The sequence below is a fragment of the Corythoichthys intestinalis genome, chromosome 5 (genome assembly GCF_030265065.1).
Source record: "Corythoichthys intestinalis isolate RoL2023-P3 chromosome 5, ASM3026506v1, whole genome shotgun sequence".
NCBI classification, from domain to species: Eukaryota; Metazoa; Chordata; class Actinopteri; order Syngnathiformes; family Syngnathidae; genus Corythoichthys; species Corythoichthys intestinalis.
Genome location: NC_080399.1, coordinates 42686526 through 42712330, shown reverse-complemented (window position 1 = coordinate 42712330; position 25805 = coordinate 42686526). Strand labels below are relative to the sequence as shown.

Here is a 25805-nt window from a genome sequence, read left to right as displayed (position 1 = left end):
ATTGTCACATTCTGCTGCTGGTTAGATTGTGTTTTGTTGCTGGGCTGTTAGTGGGGGCGTTCCTGACGCAGCATTTAAGCACGGGTGATCTCAGAGAAGGCTGCCGAGATATTTGCCTTGCTGATCGCCATTTGACATTTCGCACTATAGTCTCGCTACATTTGCTTGTTACGCCCCTGCATTGTGTTTTTTCTGTTAGCGTGCTACACTCGTTTGTAACCTCTACCCTGTGCAGGTATTCGAGTGTTTTTATTTTAGCTTTTTGGCCCGCTGCCTATCGTCTTCGTCAACCTTCGAGTTTGTAGTATTGAGCTCCGTCGACCTGCTGTCACGGACTCCTTTTGTTATTTATACTATCCCGCGATCGCGTGTTATTTTTTGTTTGCAATCATTAAACCCTTGTACGTTTCCCCCGCTTGTTGTCCGCTTCGAGGTCCAACCTTGTTTCTGCATTTGCGGACGCTAACAATTATAAGTAATAATAATTGACCACAGCATCCCGTCTCTCTATTAGCCTCCTTTTTTCGGGATGGGGGGAGTCCCTTATTTCTATTTCTGAAAGGTGGCAACCCTACTTTGGAAACAGTTCCCAAATTACTGCAGCATTTCTTTAAGTAAAAGACAAGTAAAGTTGACGTAGTGAACTTACCAGAGATTGTTGCACCGGTCCAGCGCCCTTCCTCTGGATAGCAGTCCTACCCTTGCAGGCTCAAACTCATTGTGTTCGTTCACGTTTCGTCTTCAAATGTTTTATCAGGTTCGAGGTATTGAAACTGGCCGATTTAACTCCACATCTCGAAACTTTCAGGCCGCAAATCTTGCATGCAGCCATTGATTTTAATCGACGGGATTTGTATTTTGAAATATTTCCCGACCGCCGCCATTTATCCTGGTTTATTTTTCCTTCTTATGAAAAAGCACCCTTGCCATTGGTCGGGAGTGGCTATTGGCCCGTTCTCATTGGTCTGGAGCAGGCCAATAGCGATAGCTCTTGGTGTTCACGTGTCATCACACAACACAGAGACAGAGTGTAGTGAGCGCCAGTAGAAAAAAAAGACTGCGGTCAAACGTTATAATAATGGACCGGTAAATGGTATCGACGCCGTCTATGTTGGTACTCGCCGATACCGATACCACAATTTCGGGCCGGATTGGCGCCCCCTGCCGATACTAGTATCAGTATCGGTGCATCTTTAATTAAAACAATAAAAGGCTTGAACTACTTCAGTTGTGTGTAATGAATCTAAAATATATGAAAGTCTAATGTTTATCAGTACATTACAGAAAATAATGAACTTTATCACAATATGCTATTTTTTTTCAGAAGGACTAGTAGAGTAGATGAGAGACAAACAAGAATTTGGAAACCTGCTTCCCTAACGGCCGGCCAGTTGCAGATATTTTGCAATGACAACAAATGTTGTTATTCTTGTTCACCTTAGCATCTCAACCAGCCTGACATGGTTCTTACACCACCTGCCATGGTGTTATATGTCAAGCTATTGCAAGTGGTATTGGTGTAGTTATAGTGTTTTTTCAACTCCAACAATATTGGCACACATGTTGGTATTTGTGTAACCCTAATTGTTAATAGACTGAATAATATCTCCTAGCTCTCATACAACACAGGTTGGGACTAACGTGTCACAATTTTTTTTTCAATCTCTGAAAACAAGATGAGATGCCTCTGGATGTTTGGCAATGCTCTCTTTTGGCATGTATCGTCTTGTTTTACTTACTACCCAAACATTCAATGACCCACATTAGGAAGATATCTATTCAGCAAGTAAATGGAGCACAAGACAGACAGATAAACACTGAAACATAGAAAAAAAAAAAAAAAAGGGATAAAGATTTTCACACTTTGCATGTTAATAGAAGCACAGATCTCACGCTCAAGTGCACGACCTGTTTTGGTAACTTGGCAGGATAAAAAAGAAAAAAAGATGTTAAATTGCCCGATGATAAGTGTAAAAGTACACCTCATTAATTGCGTGAATGACTTTTTCTTATAGACACGTTTCCTGAGCGAAACATGGGCAACGCCATCTTGGATAATACCTGCTCCGAACTTCTGGATTAGACAAAACCTCATTAGTTGCAGTTGAAGTTAGCAGTGTGTTGACGAAGTCAAAATCAAATCAAAGGGACCCACTAATTCTCCAAAACTGGAGTTAAGGTCCGGGACTTTCTGTGCTGTGCTTGGCTGTGCGAACTCCTGGAAGTGCCTAAATATATGGTTTTGTAGGTGAATGTTTTTATCACCGACCAGCTACAAAGCGCGACTGTGGACGTACCCCACCATACGCCTTACATCCGAAACCAGCAGACAATATTTGAAGAATGTGGATCGCTTCTCTTAACTTAAAGGCTCCACCTAAAAGATTATATGTTTGTTCTTATAACTTCATTGATAAGAGACCCACCGAAGAACATCCTTTCACAGAACTTTGGTTGTGTTGTTGTAGTAGCAGGTACAGCAACAGCAGTAGTTGTAGTAAAAAAAATTATTAAACTTCATAATTACTAGAGGCGTGCGAAATTTCCGATTCATAGATTATTCGCGATTCGGCCGTGGAAGATTCGAGAACGATTAACACACATCTAAATTCAGATTATTTAACTATACCTGGTAAAGCGGAACTAAAACACAGTCAGCGCGATCTTCGGGACGCAATGAGGAACGGACTAAGAGTAAATATCATGTTCAACTCATCCCGCTAGATAAAAAAACTTATAAAAAAATAATACCTGACTGTGGCCGACAGCTGCTACAAACAATGCCCAGTTGCTAGTTGCTACAAACATATGGCCACATAATGATACGGTAGATATCACATATATAGAACTAGATGCAAAATGACAGACTTGCCGGCGTTAGTAAATAGCCGCCATCTTAAAGCAGTATACTTCTCTGGAAGGCTCTGTTGTAGCGAACCTAATTAACTTTTTATCTAAACTCCTCCTAAATCGGCAAATCTTGACTTAAATCTATCTTTAAATGATGAAGCAGTTTTAAAACTTTCACATGTCAAAGATAGACGGAAGGGAAATTATGGAATAACGGGAGCACGGTTAACGGTTGATTAAAAAAATATTCAAAATAGTAGTTTGGTTTAGCCTGAGAGGTGGGGGTCCATCAATAATCGATTTATAATCGAGTCGTAGCCTCTGAATCGTAATCGAATCGTGAGGTACACCAAGATTCCCACCTCAATAAATGACAATCATCATCGTAACATTGATAGCAAAGGCAAAGTTGTTTCATGCGCCAGATTTTAGGTTTCCTATTTTTGGAGAACATACCTTCCATAACACAGAGGCAGCATGACTACACGGGGGCCTGGGCCTGGCGATACATGTACAGCCTGCAGTTTCGACGTCTCCCTCCTTTGTTACCCATGCTTTGTGGTACAGAGCATTGAGGCACTGGATTGGTTCCACATCCGCTTTTATGATGACAAAATTTCCGTGTTTGTGTTTGAGGACACATCCAACTTTGCTGCCGTGCAGGTACTGCAATGCCTTATAGAGCTTTTCAGGTTCCTGATGGCGTTTCCATCCACTGCCATAGAGTCAATAAAATACGATAATATTTTACCTGTGGTCACCCTTGGCCATTTCTTTATGTTGTCTTCCAATGTCGAGATGGCAGAAGGATGTGGTATATCAACATAATGTTTTTTCAGGGTTTTTAGTGAGTGATACCACTCCAGCGCGAATATCTGTCAATGTAAAATATTGTGAAAACGGAAGTCGCGAGCAGAAAGCAGGTAGTAAAGCGGACGTACCTTGGAAACTTGTCTACAGATTTTTATTTCTGTTACAAGCCACGTTTACATGCTGACTTCTATTCATACCGACTCAAATCATTCCGAATGGAAATTTCACATCAGCTGTTTACATGTCACTTCATCTATTCCGATCCAGCGTTTACATGTGTCTGCCTTTATTCCGAAAGGACGTTTAAAAACTGCCGTCTGACATGCGCAGATTAATCAAAACAAAGCATCACGATGCAAAACATGGAGATCGATCGTCAGATCAGCTGCTGTTTTAACTTTTCGAGTGGAAACAAAACTTCAGAATGATACGCCGTTCATTTAAAAAGTTGTGTGGGTGCGCTGTGCGTGTGCTTGGAAGACATGTTGCATGTGACGTTACTGACGTCACCAAGTGACATCACCACGTCAGTACGGAGCATGTGTAGAAAGAACGCAACCAGACACCATTCCGCTTCCCTGTGTACATGATATAATTTTACTTCTAATCGGTTTGGGAAAAGGAATATTCCACCCCTGTGAATCGGAATGAAATTCCTTTCGGTTTGGGCCTGTTCATTCCGAATGAGGTGTTTATATGGAACACATTTATTCGGTTTGAACAAATATTCCGATTGTAATTGGAATATTTGGCTCCATGTAAACGTGGCAATTGTGGTACTTCTACTTATGACATGAATCGTTTTCCGTTTAAATGCCCTAATCTGCTCGAAGCACTACTGAAACACCACATTACATTTTATAATCGCGGTAAAACTGGAATAATACAACAGCCAAACACATTTGAATCATTCCATATACCTAACCTAACCGTTTTTAGCTGTAATGAAGTAGATACTACAACATAACGCAAAGGAAAAACGAAGAAAAATAAAAATTACCTTTCGAGTGAGTCAATATCCACTTTCACGAGATCAATGGTCCCTATCACCCATCTCACTCTTCGTGAAATGCGGGGAGACTTGTGCTCTTTTGGCTCTGACGTCGACCCGCTATAACAACAACACCGTCGCGCGTGTGCACGTCATCATACAGTGACACCCAAACTGAGACGTCATCCACAATAGGCCAATAGGAGAGCAGAATCCTACTACTGAAGCATGATGGGAAATATTATGACCGACAAGGCAGCAGGACCTTATGGCGTGACATTTAAAAGCAGAAAGCAGGAAGTACATATGTGTAGTATACAGCATTGTAATTAATTTTGCCACTCGTAACCTGACATATCTTTCTTAACAAGACGCAATATGTTCCTGTTTAGGTTGTTGTAACCTAAAAATTATGTTAGTAAAGATGTTCGTAAGTAGAGGTAAACTGTATTAACTTGTTTGATTTACTGTTTATTGTTTCTTTTCATTGTTTACTGTTTGTTAAATATGATTTGTCCATGTATGGGATTTGTCCATGTAGCAATTTGCCATCTTTTTTTCAGGATTTTGGCCTGTAAATATATTTGACTTGACTCAAGGCAAGAGAGTATTTGTACTTCATTATCTCCCAGTATACAGTATACTTAGAGACGAGAGAGAGCCTATTGGCTGCTTTTAAGACGTCCCAGTTGTTTTTCACAAGCCTGTGCAGGAGCACACAACACAGGTAACATTTGGCTGAACACCCCCATGAAAGCATTCATAGTAACTTGTGTGAGCCACTAGAGACAGGCGGTTACCGAAAATTTACTGTTACCGACATGGTTTACAATGAAAAACGTAATTTTGACCATATCAGTTAACACGTTTTTTAATAAAACGTTAAAATTCAAGTCTTTTTAGCCCGCTTTGACTATTTCTTGTTCGGCTATGCTCATTCTCCTTTAAGAAGGTATAGCCAGTGGGCTTATGTGTGAAGTCACGTGGCTATCAGAAAATCAAACAAACAGAAGCATGTTGCTATCAACTGCTACAAGTGCACGTGATGGAGTCGGATAATAGTGAAACGGCTATCGGTAGCCAGGCCACAGGCATTTCGAGGATAGCATTAGTCGACGATTATAGTGTGGTGTTGGTGCCAAGAAAGAACTCAACATTGGTTGTCTGGAAAAATTTTGGATTTGAGAAGGAGGACGAGCCATGGAGCCCTACATCAGTTTGACAGTCCATTTCATAGACAACATGTGGGAGCTGGTGGATACAGCCACTTTCTCTGACGACCACACAAGAAGAATCATCTCTCAGGCCCCGAAACAAGTGCTCTCTGCGTTGGACATGAAGTCGCCATAGCATCACCACCAACAGTTGCTCTAACCTTGTCGAAGTGGCTGAATTAATGAGCGGATTGGGCATTGACTCCATCTAGCAATTAGTATGCTGCGTTATTTAGTGTCTTTGTGACTTCTCCGATAGCTTTTATGATGGTACAATTTTCCATTTACAATTAGTTCAGCATTCAGCATAAAGTATAACCTAACAGTGTGGCCTATAATATGACCGTTTAATGGCCACAGCTGTTTTTCAGGATGTCTTTGCTTTATTCTGTGTCATGACTGCCATCATAAAATATTAAATGATTTATTGGCATAAGAGTTAGAGCAGTATAGCTTAAAGTGTGTGTGTGTGTGTGTGTGTATATATTCCAGAAAATGCTCTGGAAAAAAACCCTGAAACCTTTAGGTACACACTTGTGTTGAGTGATCATGTCACAGCAGTCGTTAACAAAAAGTTGTCTGATACTCTGTCCTCGGTCCCGGTTTGAAGTGCACTGTTCAAGCTGTAAGTCATTTGTGTTACAATGACATTTTTGAACAGTGGCCATAGCAATATTTACAGTGTTGTACATTGTTCAAGTCATACAAGCTGTTTTAAATGTTTATACATGAATGCTTATTGTTATTGTAAAATCTTTTTATATGCCTAATATTGAAACTGAATGTACAGTTGTTAAATATGTCAAATTGAAAGCTGGTAAATAAATCAACGAGAAACTGTTAATTTCCAGTTCATGCATTGATTCAAATTATATAAAAGTCTGCTTGGGCGAATTTATCGTCATTTATCGTTATCGAGGTAAATCTGCTCAATTTACCGTGATAAGTATTAAAGGCCATATCGCCCAGCCTTATGAGCCACATGGAAAATCCCATCATTTAATTGTTGTCTTTGCTGCTGATTGAGGAAAACTATCAACTAGGAACTGTAGTGCAGTAATCATTCACACAAACAAAACAATAAGACATCGACATCACAAAGTATTGATGATATACCATGCATATGTTAGCTGGCAAAAATTTCTAACAGTAGACCAAACAATAGACCCTACCCACCGACGTCACAAAACCACGTGCTCGCTGTATGGTTCCGCCCACTTGTCCGTCATTTTGTCTCTGTATTAGCATTGGTTTCAATTGATCGAGGAATTTAAAATGCATTTCATGGAAGACCCGGTGCTTTCTGATGCCGTAAACTCACTGAATGTGTTGCATAAAAGGCGTTATGTGGAAAAGCTTCGTTCTATACAGTCGCCAGATCCATATTTGATGCCCAAATCGATGTTTTCCGACCCACTGTCTTCGCCCTGTCTGCCTGACATCTGCTACGCTGGTATTTACAATTATCTTGTCCACACAAAATCAGCCTATTCTCACGAAAATTTGAAAAACTTCAAGAGCTTGGAGGCTAATAAATACTTCGTTGCTGGTTGGGTGAAACAGGTCCTCGTCCACGAAAATTCGGCAGGAATCCATCTTGTGCTTGGAAAGGTGAGTTACGAAATTTTCAATTCAAAATCTTTTGTTATTGCTAACATCCACTGTCAAGTCTAATGTATTTCATGTCGTTTGTCAATGGAGTTAAGGCTTTTAATGTTTATATGGTTTAGCGATAGCACTCTCACTACATACATACGTGTATGTTGTCGGCGATTAGCCTAGCAATGATCTTAATTGTGGTTATTTGTCAGCCCCAAACCCTCTAAGTATATCTTAAATGCATCTTACCGGATATAAAATGACTACTACATAGTCTGTGGTGATTTTTTGGTGCCCAGTTTTCACGTCGAATTGCAGCCGTCCATTTCGCTCTCCTCTTTGGATCCCTCGGAATACGGTAAAACTTCAAGTCTCTCCTTCCATCTTCCCCTGTTAGTGCAACCAACAGCCACACACGCCTTCACCATTTTGATTATTAATGTTAAGGAGCAGAAAAACACGCCGTAAATAGGAGGAATGTACGTAGCCGTAACAGGTTAACACTATGTTTTGACGGACAATTGGGCGGTACCATTCAGGAGAGCGGAGTTGTGACGTCACGTGGGTAGGGTATATTGTAGACCAACACATCACCTTACTCACATCACAATAATGGGTGTCTGTCGAATTACTACGACCAACAGTAAAAAAGCATTCCTGAATAAATACGATAAAAGGCTGCACAGTTGCAGAGTGGTTAGCACATCTGCCTCACAGTTCTGAGATCAAGGGGTTAATTTCAGGCTCTGGCCTTCCTTTGTGGAGCTTGCATGTTCTTTCTGTGTTTGAGTGGGTTTCTCCGTGTACTCCGGCTTCCTCCCACATCCCAAAACCATGCATGCTTGGCTTATTAAATGCTCCAAATTCTAAATTGTGATTGTGAATGGTTGTTTGCCTATCTGTGCCCTGCAATTGGTTGGCAGGCAGTTGAGGATATATACAGCCTCCTGCCTATAGTTAGCTGGGATCGGCTCCAGCACCCCCACGACACAAGTGAGGATAATCATTACAGAAGATGATGAAATACAAAAAAGTAAAGTGTACTCATAGTTTTGATTCAAAATACTGTGATCCACTTAAAATTACTCAAAATACTGTGATCCACTTAAGTCTATCATGCCTTTTTACCGCCCTGTGCAAATTTTTTAAACCCTTTTTTTATTTTATTTTATTTTATTTTTTTAAACAATCCTTTATCATCAGACAAATTAGAGATCTTTTTAAGCAAATGGAATTCGATGTTGAGGCTGCTGCATCAAGCCATTTAAAGTAAAATGAATTCTTTAAACAAAGAACCACATTATTCTTTCAACTTGTAAATCTTAAAAAGTTAAACGCAACTCGTCATTTATTCAAATGAAACTATCATGACTCGTACATCGTGATAGTGCTAAAGTGTCAATATGTTGTATTGAATGAATTAAACGTCAAAACTGAAATGAAAAAAAAAACCTGGTTTTTGAAGTATTTATTCGTATGAGTTTCAGTATAAATTAAATGGGGAGCATTGGTAGACATTGAGGGTGATAGACATGTAATCCATTTGAGCTGGAAGGACTGGCAGTGACTAAGCAACGCAAAACAACTCAATACACAAGTACTAATTTTTTGATGGCATAAGTAATACAGAAATAAGAATACTACATACAAAATTAATACTTAAATGTATCGTATTTTTGTCATGATTATAGTGCTATTATCACAACTTGGCTCATTGGTCCAACACTAAATAAGACTTTTTAGACCCGCTGGCACTAACTTATATCTCAAATTTTGGCATGCAACACAAAGAAAAAAAAAAAGACAAAAAACCTGTAGGTTTGAGTACTCGTAATTCAACAGGAATTGTGGTGTCCCTTACAGAAAGGCATGTCATGGAACTACCTACATTAGTTTCTTAGGTGTCCAACAAGATGGTTTTACCCAGCAGGAGGCCACTGAGTTGTTTCGCGGCGTGTGCTGCTACCACGTGGGGTCGTTCCCTTGGTGAAGACCTTGGAGGACATTGATGCGCCGGTGTAACCCGACCCGCTGCGAAACAGCTGTGGCCACGCCAACCCTGAGTCCTGGCGCAGATTGGATTATGGTCCAGTATGCCATCATCCAGAGTAAATTTTTCCTGGAACCGCTGTCCAAAACATTTTTAAGCATCCCAAATTATTAATATATACTTCTCCCCCCAAAAAACAGGTTTTGGTTTTACCTTGGGGTGAAATTTTGTGAAAACTAAAAATCTTTACTCTAACATTTACTCTCAGGAGATGGCTGTCATTGAATAGTAACGTTTCAGTTGAATGCTCGTATTATAGTACCTTTTCCCTGGATTGTTGTTCTCCTAAAGTTGCTGAATGCCAACTTGGCAACAGATGTTTGATGTAAATTTACTTCTTTAGTGGCCACTTCCCTATCGGAACATCATGTTGAAAGCTTCTCAGTGGTGAAATTAGATTGCGTCATCGGTGTCATCAGAAGGTTACAACAAAGAGAAAGGAAGAGTCACAGAAAAGCAAAGAAGTGGATATCCTCCTTGAAAATGTTCATGGCTCAATCGCCTGCTGGTAATTTTGCCATGCGGCTTTATTGCAAACAACAGGTTCAGCAACATTAAATAGTTAGACATGCATTCAAAAGTTCAAATGAGTCTCCCAGTCTCCCCTCGACATAGCACTTTTTAAAGCGTCACCGTATTATAGAGTTTAAAATATTTTCATCCAATTTTGTATCGCGGTATTTAGCAGTCATCTTTTCCCCTGATAACGGAGGAACCCAGATTTTTGTGAATAGCGCTGCAAGGTGTGACTGTGAAGCGTCTGGCCAAGACTTCTGTCTGAAGGTTAATGTGTCAGTGCTCTCCAGTGAGCAGCTGCTATGTCACAGGCACCACTCCAGTCTATAGATAGCGATGAATTACAAACTCTTTCCCTTTTCTTTCCCGGCCGCGCTAACCCGACAGCTCCAGGACCAGGACAGAGAGGGTTGCACCCCCCCTCCCTGTCAGACAAATGCTTGACAAGTTTGTCCGCCTCCACTCCCCAATTCCCGAATTTGTGAGTGTCTGGATTGGGCCTCTTCCTTAACCCTCCACGCTCATCCCAGCTGGCTTGATTGAGCCATGGGCTAATAACCACATATGTGGCTTGTCAACTCGATGAGTGTCCAAAGCAGCTGAGGGACTAATAGCACCTTTTCCCGTCACTCTTTGAGCACTCATTGCGTGCTTTGCGTGTTTCGGATAGGTTTGGATAGTCGTTGTTAAAAACGGGGACAGTGTTCATAGTCCCTCTTCGTAACTCAAGGATTTACCAAGTCCCAAAATTTTGTGAGGTTTAGGGGGCAGCTTGTCATCCACTAAACACGGAATGCCTCATTTAGGTGCTTTATTGTGGCATCGCGATGCCAGGGAACTATGTTTAAGTGATTTTAGGAGCTTCTTTAGAGCCTTACTGCCATCTTGTGGCAACCTTAGGCAATTAGAAGCCATTTCATGGTTAGGGTTTTTAATGTGAAAGGGCTGTACGCTAAGTTTTTTTTCATCAGGTGCACAGGTGCACGCAAATAATAATTTAAAAAAAAATAGGTGCACTGAAAAAAAATTGAGAGCACAATTTATTTTTTATATAGCTTATAGTGCATTTTTATTATAAATATGAAATAGATCAAATCAAAATAAATTGATTTCTATAGCCCTTCACACAACCCCGAAAGGTCCACAAAGTGCTTTACAGCAACGATATAGTTCATGATAAATAGAAGGCAGGAAAATATTATACAATGACATTGAGGGGAAAAAAAAAAAAAAAAAAAAACGCATCGTGATAAAAGTCAAAACGGCTAATAAAACAGTAAAACAGATCAAATCCAAAGCATTAAAACCCTTAAGAAATAAAACCAGGCTAGCCTAGTCTGGAAAAAAAGTCGAGTCTAAAAAAGTGAGTCTTTAACCTTCTTTTAAAAAGGCCTAGATTCTTAGATGGTGTTAGATGGTGCGGATTTCAGGGAGGTGGCTATTCCACAATCTGGGGGCAGCAACAGCAAAAGATCGATCACCCCGCTGTTTAGGTCTCGACCTTGGAACTTTCAAAAGAAGCTGGCCTGTAGACCAAAGAGCCCCGCCAAAATTATGGAGGGTTAAAAGAAGGAGCCAGGCCATTAATCGAATTGAAAACAAACAGCATAAGTTTGAAATCAAATTTAAAACTGGAAGCCAATGGAGCGATGACAGCACGAGGGTACCGGTAATATGTTCATATCTGTGTCTACCTTTTAAAATAATGTACATGCACTATATTGTTATCTTTATGGCAAAAAACATTGTTGTCCTATTTCTTATAGTCAAGGCGCCTGGCATGCTTGGCTGAATTCATCCAGCAATCTACGGCAGGAATTCGGTCAAACTCCTCTGGACATGGCCCCTCCAGAATGATCCTCATTCGGTCCTCTGTTGTAGATGGTTGATTTTATTTTTATTTAGTTATTGATTTAAATTATTTATTTATTAAGTTAAAAATTGGGTGTAAGTATTACGGATTTTTAACTCATTCATTCATTAAATACTGAACCCCACGTTACTCCTGGTACTGTGTCACCAGTAGGTAATGGTGATGTAGTGTAAAGCGCTTTGAGGGCTTTGAAAGGTGGAAAAGCGCGATACAAGTATAACATCATTGACCATTCACTGCCATTGACAGCAATTAAGATCAAATCTATTTGAAGGGGGTTGACTTACGGTACATTTAAAATGATCATGTTTCAGTGCCATTGACAGCGATAGAGGGTTAATCTGTGTTGACTGGGAGTCAACTTGAAATAAACATCTATTGCCATCAGTGACAGTCAATGAGTTAATATGTGGAATAACATAAATGGTATTTGAACAGTAAGAAGGTTGTTGATCTGTTTCCTTATTTTCAGTGTTGTAAGTGGTAATGTGGCAGCGTTACTTTGTGGTCAGTGTAGAAGCTAAGTAACTTTTACACAACTCTGCTTACCATTTTCATGATGATAATACTAAGCCTGTCACGATATGCAATAAGTCAAATTATCACACGGTAATTAAAAATGAGGGCTACGATTTAAAGCCGCGTGCGTGCGTACATACATTTGTGGGTGTGTGCTGGTTTTTGCGTTTGCTGCGTGCACTCAGCACGCATGCGTGTTGATTGCATAGGAGACTCCAGTAGCTTTCACAGATGTTTAATGGCAACCAACACACCATAGAATTAAAGTTCAGACATACAAAATAAGGAAACATGTATATAAACATTAGCATTGTTACATTGAGTCTAATGAAAAAACGACAATGTACTAACCACTTTAGTCTGCTATAAAATGCAAAATTGCAGTTAAAAGGTGACACTTCAAACATGAAAACTCGCTGGATTACAGCACTGGCAAATGATGCAAACAAAAGGAAAGTCTATTACTGACACCACATTCATGATGAAAAGTAAAGTGCACTTTTTATTTTTATTTTTTTACTGAGTGTAAAGCTTACGGTCAGTGGCTTAGCAAACGTACATCCGGTGAACATTTCAAAATAAAAGCACGTCATGTAAAGATTTCTGGAGGCAGTCTCACATACTTCAGATTCTAAACTAAGAATAGTTTAAAAATTACACCCATTATGAAAAATCTGATTGGCAATGATAATATGATCTAATAAATGATAATAATTTGGCTTCAAATTTGTTAACGTGCACTTTGCAGGACAAGATGTCAAATGTCATTTTGGATTGAATTAACACTTTCAATGGGCTCAAATTGGCAGACAACATAAATGACATTGGGTTTCTCGCCTATTTCTGCACTTAATTAGCTTTAAAATGACTCATAATGCATTGTGTGTGTTTTTTTCTTTTAATATTTATAATTGTTGTATAATTATAGTTTTTGTTTTATTTAAGAATAACTATGTATTGCATTGTGAATAAGTGATTTATTAGGATGTATTCTCACTATATTCGTGGTTGAATTGATTAAAAGAACTGACAATAATATCGCCGATCGGCAATAATTTATGACACATCATATCGCCTACTAAAATTTATTGTCGTGACAGGCCTAGATAATACACACTCAGCAGGAAAACAGCACATTATTTGCAGTTAAACTCCCCTGAACGCCACAAACTGTATATAAAATGTTTTCCAAGAGTTTAAAAAGACACCGAGTCGCTAAAGCAACATGGCATATATAGCCAAGATAAGAAAGCCAAAACTTATCAAGCAGCACCTGACACGTTTCACAAAAGGAGCCTGGAATGGGCACAGGCTTACTCAACGGCCGCGTGTGTGTGTTTGGATCGGGGTGGGGGGGGCACAGCACATCACATGAGTGACAGGACCAAACACTGCTAAATGCGTGCTATCTACACATAGAATAAGAAAATATCACACATTGTGAATTTATGACGGAAACGATGGCAAATTTTCATCTCGTTCTCGCGTCGTCAAATGACAAATGGCATCCATCTCATTATGTTTTAGTCGCCCAAGACACGTTTTCAGCGTTTCATCGTGATGTCGTCATTAAAAAAATTGTTCGTTGGCGAAATATTTGCTTTATCGTTGAGGAAAACAACAGTGCTGTTGAATAACCAAATCTAATAAATATTTACATTCCTTGTGACTGGCGAATAATATAAATTTGTGAGCGTATGAAATTTGACGAAGCTGCTCATAATCATGCCTGGAAAAAACACTGTGTACTGTGGACATTATCATTGAACTGGTTGTCCAGGCTGCAAATACAAGGAAGAAGAAAGATATTGTCAAAGAAGAAATTGGAGGTTGTGATTTGTTGGTTAATTTGTTGTTGGATCCTTGGTTTTTCAAGGAGACTGGGGCAGCAAAAATCTTGACATCTCACCCAATCGGATAATTGCTCAAGAATATTTTTAGATAGATCTAGATCTAAATATCTCAAGAGTCAAACAGGCCTGTCGCAGCTCAGCTTTGAATCTTGATAATTAGGGAGAGAAAATGCAAATTAAAACTCTGCTGCTAAAAATAAATGTCTTTATCAATCAACCGATCAATTTTCCCTTGAATCTAAAGCCGATTGAGTTTCTCACCACACCAAAGAGCGAAAGAGCACTTAGCAGTGTGGGAAAAGAATTCTTCCAGGAGGTCAAAACTCCACTAAAACTCGGTGTGCATCGTAATGAATGTACTGTTGTGCGATCGTTGACTTTTACTTTGCATCTAGGTTGTTTGCCATTTTATTTGAGGTTCATCATTGGTCACCACTTTATAACATTTGCGTAATAAACTCCAAAGTAGAACTGTGAGTGTGAAATGTTATCTATATGTGCTCTGCGATTGGCTGGCAACCGGTTCAGGGTGTATCCCGCCTGATGTGCATGGTCAGCTGGCTTAGATTCAGTATGCCCATGGCAATTGTGAGGAGAAGTGGAAATGGATGGATGGGATTCAAATAGCTCCTGAATGCAACATTTGGAATTCCATTACAGTGATCAGGAAAAATGTAGCCTCCAAAAGTGTCATGACATAAAGTTATGCTTTGAAGATTTGAGTTTAGTTTGAATTTTGGCATGGTACATATGTATATATAAAAAAACAACTCAATGCAACTGTAGAAGAGAAGAGCTGTGACTAACACGGTTCAGTGGATTTTCAAAAGGGTAATTAATACTTTTATTTTTAAATTAAATGTTTGGTTACATGAGTGTTAATGAATTTTTCACTTATCAGAAAGTCATAAAGTGTAAATGTGGCATGATGTAAACACATACTGTACAATATGTAAAATGATCAGAATGGTATCACCTTTGCCTCAATTTGTGCCTGCTTGATGGTTGGTTGGACAGATACTAACAGACTTGTTTTAAAATTGTGACACTTGCTAGTTCTACTGTTTAGAAATATCACCTGGGGCATAACGGTGCCTGAGCTTCTCGACATAAACTTACACAGATAAACATCAGGGTAACCACAGATACTACAAAAGCTGCTGAGCTGCATTTGTTAGCTCTTTGATATGGCAGCCGATCGAGTGATAACCCCCGCTTGCTGCGTGGCCCCCTAAACTGATAGCAGCCTGGCTTGTTGTTCCCTTTTAACAGTGATGAAAGGCAGCGAGGCCCTGCTGAGTTTGCTGGTGGAGCTGTGGTGGTGGTGGGGTGGTAATTGAGTCGGGGGTGTCTCTCTAATGGTGCTGCTGGCCTATGGTGATGTTCTGTTCTGCTTCCCAGCTGATTTAACTCCGATCTGATGAGCCCACGTGGCCACGCCTGAGTGATTAGCTCCACAGTGAGCACATGCAGCCCCATCTGTTATTTCTTTTCCGCCTTTACAGTGAACCATTTATCGAGCGAGAAGACAATTTGCCAGAATTTGCAAGACAGTTTCGTTACTGTCAAGTGCATTTCCAAAAGCACTACTTTTAAGGTAACCCAGAAAGAGTATTGCTGTTTGAGTTACTGAACACTGAGTTTTGGAAAGGTGGAGGCCCAGCGTTACACAGGAAACTCCACAATCTCCTTGTCTGTTGTTGGGAGCAGGGCAAACTGCCAAGAGACCTCCACGATGCAGTCATCATTACCTTATACAAGAACAAAAATGACTGCTCAAACTACCTGGGGATCACTCTGCTCCCCATCGCAGGAATAATCTATGCTCGAGTGCTCCTGAACAGGCTAGTATCTATTATCACTTAAGACCACCTCCCAGAAACCCAGTATGGCTTTAGAGCAAACCGGGGTACCACAGACATGGTCTTCGTCCTCAAGCATCTCCAAGAGAAGTATTGGGAGCAGAACAAAGGATTGTATGTAATGTTTGTCAATCTAACCAAGGCGTTTGACATGGTGAGCCGGAAGGGTCTTTATGGAGGGCCTCAACTGCGCCCCAAATGTCCTCAGTATGGTCATCAAGCTGCATGAAGACCAGCGCGGCCAAGTTAGGTTAAACGGCGACCTCCCTGAACCCTTCCCCATCGTCAACGGCGTGAAAAAGGGTTGCGTCCTGACTCTGTTCAGCATCTTCAGTGCTGATGATGCTCAAGCAGGCCATGAAAGGCCTTGATGTTGAAGATGCTGTCTACATCTGCTATCGCTTCCACGACAGTCTATTCAACGTCAGGAGTGTGCAGGCCCACACAGAGACTCTTAAGCAGCTGAGACATTCTCTTTGCCTACAACGCTGCCCTCGTTGCCCATACCAAAAGAGCCTTGCAGCACTTGAAAATGCCCAGCTCTTCGGAGTCAAGATCAGCTTGAAAAAGATGGAAGTCCTCCACCAGCCTGCACCCTATAAAGAGCACCGCCTTCTTCACATCACCATTGACGAGACTATGTTGAACACCGTTCACCTACCTGGGGTGTGCAATCATATCAGACGCCACGATCAACAGGGAAGTTGAGAACAGACTGGCCCTGTCAAACAATGCTTTCGGCAGACTGTACAAAAGAGTATAGAAAAACAAGCATCTGAAGAAGGGCACCAAGATCAGCGTGTACAGAGCCGTCGTACTCACCACCCTACCGTACAGCTCCGAGTCGATGTAATGTACCTGCGACTCCAGGAGCATTTCCATCAGCGTTGTTTCTGCATTATCTTCAACAAGACTGACCAGCAGGCGCTCCAGCGCGTGATGAAAGCTGCCGGGAGAATCATTGGAAAGACTCTCCCTGAGATCAGCACCATCTACTCCACTCGCTGTTTAAGAAGAGTGCACAACATACTGCGGGACCAGCACCATCCTGCTCACCACCTTTTCCACCTGCTGCCCTCAGGGAGAAGGTACAGGTCCATACAGGCCAGAACATCAAGACTGGCCAACAGTCTGTATCCACAGGCTGTGAGGCTACTGAATTCTGCCCCTCTCCCCTCTCTGCCCCCCCTTTTACGGACAATAACTCGCATCCACCAACAACAATAACTCTGAACTGGTTTGCATTGTTGCAGTATGTCACTACCCACCACTTCCTCCTCCCTTACCCTTGCCTATTGGTTGACAACCAGTATACTTGATTATACTTGATTAACTCATCTGGTTTTGCACTGACTTATAACTGTTCTTATCAGGTATATTTTTGCTCTGCACTTTAGCACTGACATGACTTTATGCTGCTGTGAAATCTTTTTTGTACTTATGTCTAATACTGTGTCAATGTTTACACTTGGTACTTAAGGATATTTATTATATGGGTTTTGCACTTTACCAACTTAGTTGTATGGATGCTCCAAACAAAGTTTCGTTGTGCTTTTTGCAACAATGACAATAAATATTCTGAATCTGAATCTGAATTCACTGGAGGGATTATGTCACAAATGTTGAGGTCATTGAACAGGCGGAGATCACCAGCATCGAAGCCATGCTGCTGAAGTCACAGTCAGGTTGGGCGATACAAAGTCCCTTGGTTCCTGCTACATTGACCATTGCCATTGATCTACTCTAGCTGCCGACCGCATCACCTGGCTCCACAACATCCACCAGGCTGTCTCCTCCTTTAAGGATTCCCGCAAAAACAACCTGATTGAGAAATGCCGCTGGAGGAAAAATCGCAAAGCCTCAGCAGTCATACCGGATGCGACCTTTGACTGCGGCCGCACCTGCCAATCTCGCATTGGCCTTGTCAGCCACGAGCGTTCCTGCAGTCGACGTGGGCAACCCCCTTCATGAAATCTAAATTCGCGAAGCCAAGCCAAGTAGAGAAGATTAGAAAAAAATAATCACAAGTGTGCCCCAGCACACTAACAGACTGAAGGCTTTGCGCCAATGATTTGAAGTCTCAACCTCAAAACAATGAGGAAGATAAGTGAACCACTTCTCTCTATTCTGTCCAGGTTTACACTTTTTCACACAGAAAACGTGTCACTCACGTCTAATCCGACACAATTTCAATCCATTAACTTCATCCAAACAAGTACCGCAGACTCACTGGTCTATAGCGGCGATTCTCCCTGCAGACCAGTGCTGATAAGGTGCACTGTGGTCGACGTCAGGCGGGGCTGCGAAGCTGGACGTCGTGCTCCAATACATTCTTTTGTTTTGCTATACGGTCCAAAAATTGCACCGTGGCAGCATATTCCGGGTCCACAGTGTTCTTTAATATTTTTGTGTCTCGATCTGTCCCTAAATTAATCGAGCATAAGTCGCAAACAATAATTCTGTCTCTTTCTGCCCTTAAATTTAAACAAGCACAAGTCATGGACAATAAGTTCACGCTGCCCTGTACTTGAAAATTCCTAACGTACAACAGGCTGCTCTTTACTGGCTAATAATTCCACAATTAATTAAACAGTCTTGATACAAAAAAAAAAATCAGGCTCTGAGGATTGATGGTTATAAGCCTATTTTACATAGCTACCGATATTTAAGATGATCGGTTTATGGATGACAGGGTAGGACATAAAAGTTTGTGTCCTCAAGAGTGATAACAACCTAAGTGGTGAAGAACAAAGCTTGGATAACTGTTGCTTTCTCTGGTAGCTGCCTGTTATTTTTTTGTATTGTGGTGAATAACTGAGATAGGCTACAATACACCCATAAAGGAAATTGGAGGACACCAATTGGTACGCCATTCCTGTTTGGTAAGCAAAGCTTAAGTCTTTATAAACAAACATGATTTTGTGGTCACTTTTTCACTCTGACATTATGCAATCTTTGCATAACAGATAAGCGCTAAATCGTTTAACAGATTTTTAGATGACTTTGTAGCTCAATGTTTAACGCGTGTAAATGGAATCTTCTCTTGCTGCGCTCAACAGTCTGATAACTTAAAACATTGAAACCAAATACTAAATATCACAAATGAAAAACTGGATTTAATGCCTATCGACTATCCAGTAGTGTTTCACATCCATTATGAAACCAAAGCACATCTTTTGCATGCAAAAAAGTATTTACAATACCTTAAGATAAACGTTTAATCATTTCATTGTCCAGACTTGAAGCTCAACACGCACATAGCTCAAAATATTTTATTCCTCCAGAAATGATGGGGAATTCCATTAATCCGTTCCAAATGCTCGACCCCCCAAAATTATGTGCTTGTATTTTTCTAAGGAAAATCAGCACTCATTATTTTTCTAGATCGAAACAAAAGCACAAAAACAATCAAATAGAATGTAAAGCATCCCATCTAGTGAAAGAGCATTTCCTCCCTGTTGTAGCTAGATGAACAAAGAAACATTATTTGTTGTAAATAATTTTGGGAGAAATTAAGTGAAATTTGAGGATTACCCGCTGCACACATGATGTGTTCTCACTGACTCACTAACAGATGAGCTCCCGTTCAGTCGGATGATGTCATTGAGACTCCTCATCACCTCATTCACACAATGTCTATCATCACTTGATGTGAGTGCTGTTCTTGTCATTAGTAGATTGCTGGAGCTTTAGAGCAAGTGAGTCATGAGGTTTTAGCTCCCCTCATTCATGTTGAGCACAAGCTTTCAAAAACAATGAACGGATTGTTCAATTCTGTGGACTTAAGTTTGCTTCATGCACACTACCTAACCATGACTTTTTTTTATTTTAAATGTCATTGTGATAGATAGGTTGGGTGTAGTGCTGCAACGATTAATCGATTAACTTGAGCAATTGGATTAGAAAAAAACATTCAAATTAAATTTTGCTGCTTCGAGTATTCGTTGTGATTCGTGGCGTTGTAATGGTTTGTTTTGAAAGGGTTTGCATTTAGTTTTATTGATTTGGGTGGCTACACTGCCCTCTGGTGGCGACAGTAAATATGACATAACTCAATTCACATGGCTGCATCCAGCTGCTCCCTGTTAAGGCCAACATTTGGTAAGTTTTTGTTTGAGCTAATGTTTTTCTTAATGCATTCGTAATTTAGTTTATTGATATATTTAGCTTTGTGGGAATTTATGTTTGAACTAGGGCTGTCAAAATTATCGCGTTAACGGGCGTTAATTAATTTTTTTAATTAATCACATTTGACGCAATTAACGCACTAGGCCCGCTCAGACAGATTTTAAATGCCAGTACAGTGAAAGGCCAACTTGTTAATTGTGTTTTATGGAGTTTTTCCGCCCTCTGCTGGTGCTTGGGTGTGACTTGCATATGTTATGTGGCGTAATGTCGCCCTCTGCTGGCGATTCAGTGCAGCTGATTATTTGGGTTTCGGCGCGCTTTTCTGACGTGATTGTATGTCGACGCGAACTCACACTAATAGACAGTGCTATTCAGACCAGCTAACGTCCGCATCCAGTATTCAGTGGCAGTTCTCATAGCCCCATCACACTGTTTGTGTCTAATACATGCATCGCTTGTGAATTATATTCCTCCTTTGTTTATATTCATGAGCATTAGATAGTTATTGATGATGTGTATTTGAATTTGTTCACATATATGGTGAAATGCAGTTACATTGTTAGATGCTTGTGAGCTAATTGGCTAGTGCTACTGCTCAAATGGACACGTGTGTGTACATTTTATGTTATTTTGTGATTTATGCAAGTTATTGACACATTGCCTTGTTATTTTCAGTTTTACAAAAATACAAGAAACGTGCTCCTGTCAAAAAGAGATGACTTCAGTAAAGCCCATGCAACTTTGCCACACCGTCTGATTTCTTTTTGGAACTTATGTTCGCTATCTGTCAATTTTTGTACTCACACACATTGAGGACAGAATAGGACTACTAGTTTATTTTTTGATTGAAAATTTTACAAATTTTATTAAAACGAAAACATTAAGAGGCGTTTTAATATAACATTTCTATAACTTGTACTAATATTCATCTTTTAAGAACTACAAGTCTTTCTATCCATGGATCACTTTAATAGAATGTTAATAATGTTAATGCCATCTTGTTGATTTATTGTTATAATAAACAAATACAGTCCTTATGTACCGTATGTTGAATGTATATATCCATCTTGTCTTATCTTTCCATTCCAACAATAATTTACAGAAAAATATGGCATATTTTATAGATGGTTTGAATTGCGATTAATTGCGATTAATTACGATTAATTAATTTTTAAGCTGTAATTAACTCGATTAAAAATTTTAATCGTTTGACAGCCCTAGTTTGAACCATTTGTTAAGAGCATTGTAAAAAAGAAAAAAAAAAAAAGCTTTTTAAGCTTGCGAACTTTTGCTATATAAGTTAACCAATTGTTCTTTTGTTGTAAAGGTGGAAAAGCGCTATATAAGTGTAACCCCCCCCGTCTCATTGTCATCTCGTCAGACGAAAACTAGCATTCGTCCCGTTATGTTCTAGTCTCCCAAGCCACGTTTTTAGCTCTTCATCATCACGTCATTGTCATGAAAAAGTTGTTCATGGACGAAATATTTTAGTTATCGTCATTGTTGACGAAAACAACAATGCTCGCAAATGTTTCATTATGCATCTATTCTCTCTTTAGGTTAACCATTAAAGCATCCGTTTGATCAGGTTGGATACGCTTCAGTGACCGGTCGTGTCGGGTCACAGTAGAGGGCTTAGAGCAGAGTGAAACTGTCACTCAAGCTGTTGTAACCACAGTAGCGGTGTTAATCAGCACGGCTGTCCAGTCTCCTTGCCTTGGAGATTTATGTACGTGCGTCACATCTCTGGCTTGGCGTCCAATCGGCCTCTTGTCCATCTCTCAAGCGCATCATGACACACCTCTTTGTCAGCCCAACAGGTGATATGCTTGAGAGCAGATTGATCCTTTAGGATTGATGTTGGAAAAAGAAAAAGAATGTTTTTTGTCGTTTAAAAGTGTGGGAAGGAACAAAGTGCAAATACTTTCAGGGGATTTCTTATCTCAAATTTAGGGACTGGTAGTACTTCTCTGGTCACTGTCACACCCTCATGGACTAAACACTTGCTTCAGAACCTTTATTGTCTTAGGAACAATTCTGACGCATTTTGGAGTAGCAAAGTCTGTCTTTTATTTTCTTTATCTTCAGTGCCATGCACCGAAATTGCAGTACTTGAAAATAACAGCCACTTAACTTGTTGGTTAAATCAGTGGTCCCCAACCTTTTTTGCACCACGGATTGGTGTGATGTAAGCCTCTTTTTCAAGGACTGGCAATGAGTGGCAGAAAATTACAGTAAATATAAAATAACACGACGGGGCTAAAAATGAACATTAAGTGCAGGATAGTGTAACTCACCATACGCTGAATCAACCTTTCCTAAAGCTTGACAACAAATATCCCTGGTCGCAGGCATGTTGAGTTCTTCTCTGATCGTGAAAGGTTTTTTGGCTTTAGCAATACGGTTTTCCACGAGGTATGATGCTCTAATTGCATTCGTTTTTGTTGCCTCGTTTGCTAGCTTTTAGCCGCATATTATGCAGAATTAACTCGGTTGCAGTCTCCTCTTCTGGCTCAGCAGGTGGCCTTTTCCCCATAAAAAGCTGTCCAAAGGCGTCACTGTCCACAGCACACAGCCTACAGCAGCTAACGTTACTGTTTACTTTGACTAACGATGGGCTGCTATAGGTTTGCAAACACCCCAGTAATGGCGGCCAGCCACTTGAGGTCAACATAGACAAATCTCTACACTGATTGGGCAATACAGTAGGCAGGCATATGGATTAGCCAAGCGGCACAGAGCAGATTGCGGGCGTTAACAATTTACAGGTAGTCTCCGGGTTACGACGTACCTTACTTACCTGATTTCGACTTCACGATGTGTGCCTCTTCTGCTGTTTTTTTCTCCAGTCGTTTTTTTCCTTTCTTTTTTAAGTCGTGTAACAGTGTCTCGTCCCCCACCCCTCAGCATTGATGTTAAGTACAGTAAATTATTTGTCATTTCATTTTTCCTTTATTAGGTCGAATTAATCTAAATGGTTGATCTCTACAGTAATCTCTATGCATATCTGGTATTTCATTATACTATAGTGTATGTGCAGTCGGCTTTCCTTTTTTGCACTCGAACTCGTTTGACGTCACACCAGCGCCATTTTCTGTTAGTTTCGAGCCGTGCTTTCACGTTGGGAAGCGGGGGTGAACGCCAGTTAACATTTCAACGAGGCAGAGAAATGGTAAACGGTGCAGGCGTAAAGTGTGTAAGAATTTTTTGGTAGCGTATTGATTTTGTGGACAAATTTTTTCAATCATCTTGTGCACTAATAACATACAGGATGTGATGGTTTGTTCAATTGTATTTGTCAAATAATGACCTCTGGTGGCGGCTTTGGGTGTAGTTGAATTCCTGCCTTTCTTTTCCTATGAAGCAGACGTGTCTAACAATGCTAAAGGACAGCTACGTTCTGGTTCGACCCACATGAGGCTGTAAGTTGTTTCAATGAATGTATGTTGGTGTGTGTATTTGTCGTTAAGCGGGGAGATATTGTTTGTATAGTTATATTTAGCGTTTTACGAGGAGAGAAGGGAGAACACGTTAGCATTTTTAGCATCAAAGCTAGCGGACTTTTGTATACAAATGGTGCAGATTTAATTTACTAAATGTATATATTGATTGAATGGAAGGGACATTTGGCGACTTTGTTTTGTGTGAAATATTTAGTATTGATATGTACGTCATTTTCAACATTTTTGTATGTGTGTTTTCAGTTTTACGAATTCATCAAGAGTGAGGAAGTAAAGACTTCAAAATCCACTTTTGCCTCGTTGTGCTGTCTGTCTAGCTAAACAGGCTCACGTTTAGTGAGGACAGAACAGTAAAAAGCCTCATTATCAACAGTTGGAGCCAGAAGCTGTTACTCCAAGCATAAAGACATAATGTTGAAGCAAGTGGACGCTCAATCGCAAAGTCAGCAGAGAAGCTGCTCACCAAGTAGTCAAGGTGAGTTATGGGAAACAAGGTCTCGTTGCTCCAGATCCTCAAAGCAGTCTACAAGGTCATCAGCAAGCGTTGCAGCCCTCAAAGCGCGAGCCAAAGCTGGGGCTGCACAAGCGCAGTTGGCTTTTGCAGAAGAGGAAGCTGAAGCCATGAAGCAACAGGCTCAAATCCAAGCTCAACTTCATGTACTGAAGGTGAAGAAGGAGGCAGCAGCTGCATCAGCAGAAGCGGACATCCTGGAAGCAGCAATTCAGCAGGAAGAAGCACAACCACTTTGTCATCCATCATCCATCGACTTTGTGGACTCTAAACAAAAGGTTCAAAATTATATCGACAGTCAAGTAATCCAGCCAGTACAACACCCAGTCCCATGCTGGAACCCCTTCCACCAAATTGACAACTCAAGCATTCAACCTCAACCATTACCTCAACAAAATTCCCACACTTTCAACTGCATATCATCACCTATTCCTGGCGCTACATCTCCAGCTCCAATTCACCAGTATCAGCCACTCAGTTCATCTCTTCCCCACCCTCAGCAGAAAACAAATGTAAGTGATGTAGCAAAATATCTGATGAGACGTGAACTTGTAACAGGCACCATGCAGAGATTCGACGATGATCCACAAAATTATCGCAGCTGGAAATCATCTTTTGTGAACATCACTAAAGACCTAGCTCTGTCAGACAAAGAAGAGCTAGATCTTCTACTGAAATGGCTTGGGCCCAAGTCAACTGAACAAGCAAAGAGAATCAGTGCAGCTCAAGTCAATAACACAACTTCTGCGCTCAAAATGGTTTGGCAGCGACTAGAAGAAACGTTTGGTGCACCTGAGGTAATTGAGCATGCCCTCTTTAAGAAAATTGAGGACTTTCCTAGAATTGCGTCTAGAGAAAATACTAAGCTAAGAGAGCTGGGGGATCTCTTAATGGAACTTGAACTTACAAAAGCAGAAGGTCATTCTCCAGGGTTAGCCTTTCTAGACACCGCCAGGGGTGTCAATCCCATTTTGGAGAAGTTGCCATATTCACTACAAGAAAAGTGGATTTCATATGCATCTAAATACAAACTAGATCATGGTGTCATATTTCCACCATTTTCAGTCTGTTCTAGATTTGTGCAAGAGCAAGCACGCATAAGAAATGACCCAAGTTTTTCATTTCTTTCAGCAACTCAGTTCAAGTTTGATAAACAAGTTAAAAGCAGCACTCGCCCAATGATATCCGTGAAAAAGACTGAAATTGCTGTAGACACTGAGTTAAAAGAGGTATGTGAAGAGCCAGACAAACAATGTCCGTTGCATAACAAGCCACACCCCCTCAGAAGATGTCGCACTTTTCTCACCAAGCCTCTTGATGAGAGAAAGGCGTACCTGAAAGAGAAAGGCATATGCTTCAGGTGCTGTGCGTCAACCAAACACCAAGCGAAAGACTGTACTATTAAAGTCACATGCAAAGAATGTCAGAGTGAAAGACACAATACAGCTCTTCATCCAGGTCCTCCTTCAACCGACATCAAACCGTCTTCAGAGGCGCGTCAGCACGGCGGGGAGACCGAGTCAAGTCTACAACCCGTTTCCGCTACCACAATGTGCACCGAGGTA

The 25805-nt window shown here is 40.6% G+C and overlaps 1 protein-coding gene across 3 annotated transcripts in view; it reads left to right on the top strand.

Moving 5' to 3' along the window:
- Positions 1-25805, top strand: part of LOC130916790 (cyclin-dependent kinase 17-like) — a 94472-nt gene that overhangs the window by 3760 nt on the left and 64907 nt on the right. The window contains exon 1 of one of the 3 annotated variants that reach the window (XM_057837768.1): positions 24088-24204. The exons of 1 other annotated variant lie outside the window; for it this stretch is intronic. The gene's annotated coding sequence lies outside the window, so the exon portion shown is untranslated. Of the gene's footprint in view, positions 1-24087; positions 24205-25286; positions 25803-25805 lie in introns of those variants that run through there. One more of the 3 variants, XM_057837767.1, reaches the window with a different exon arrangement.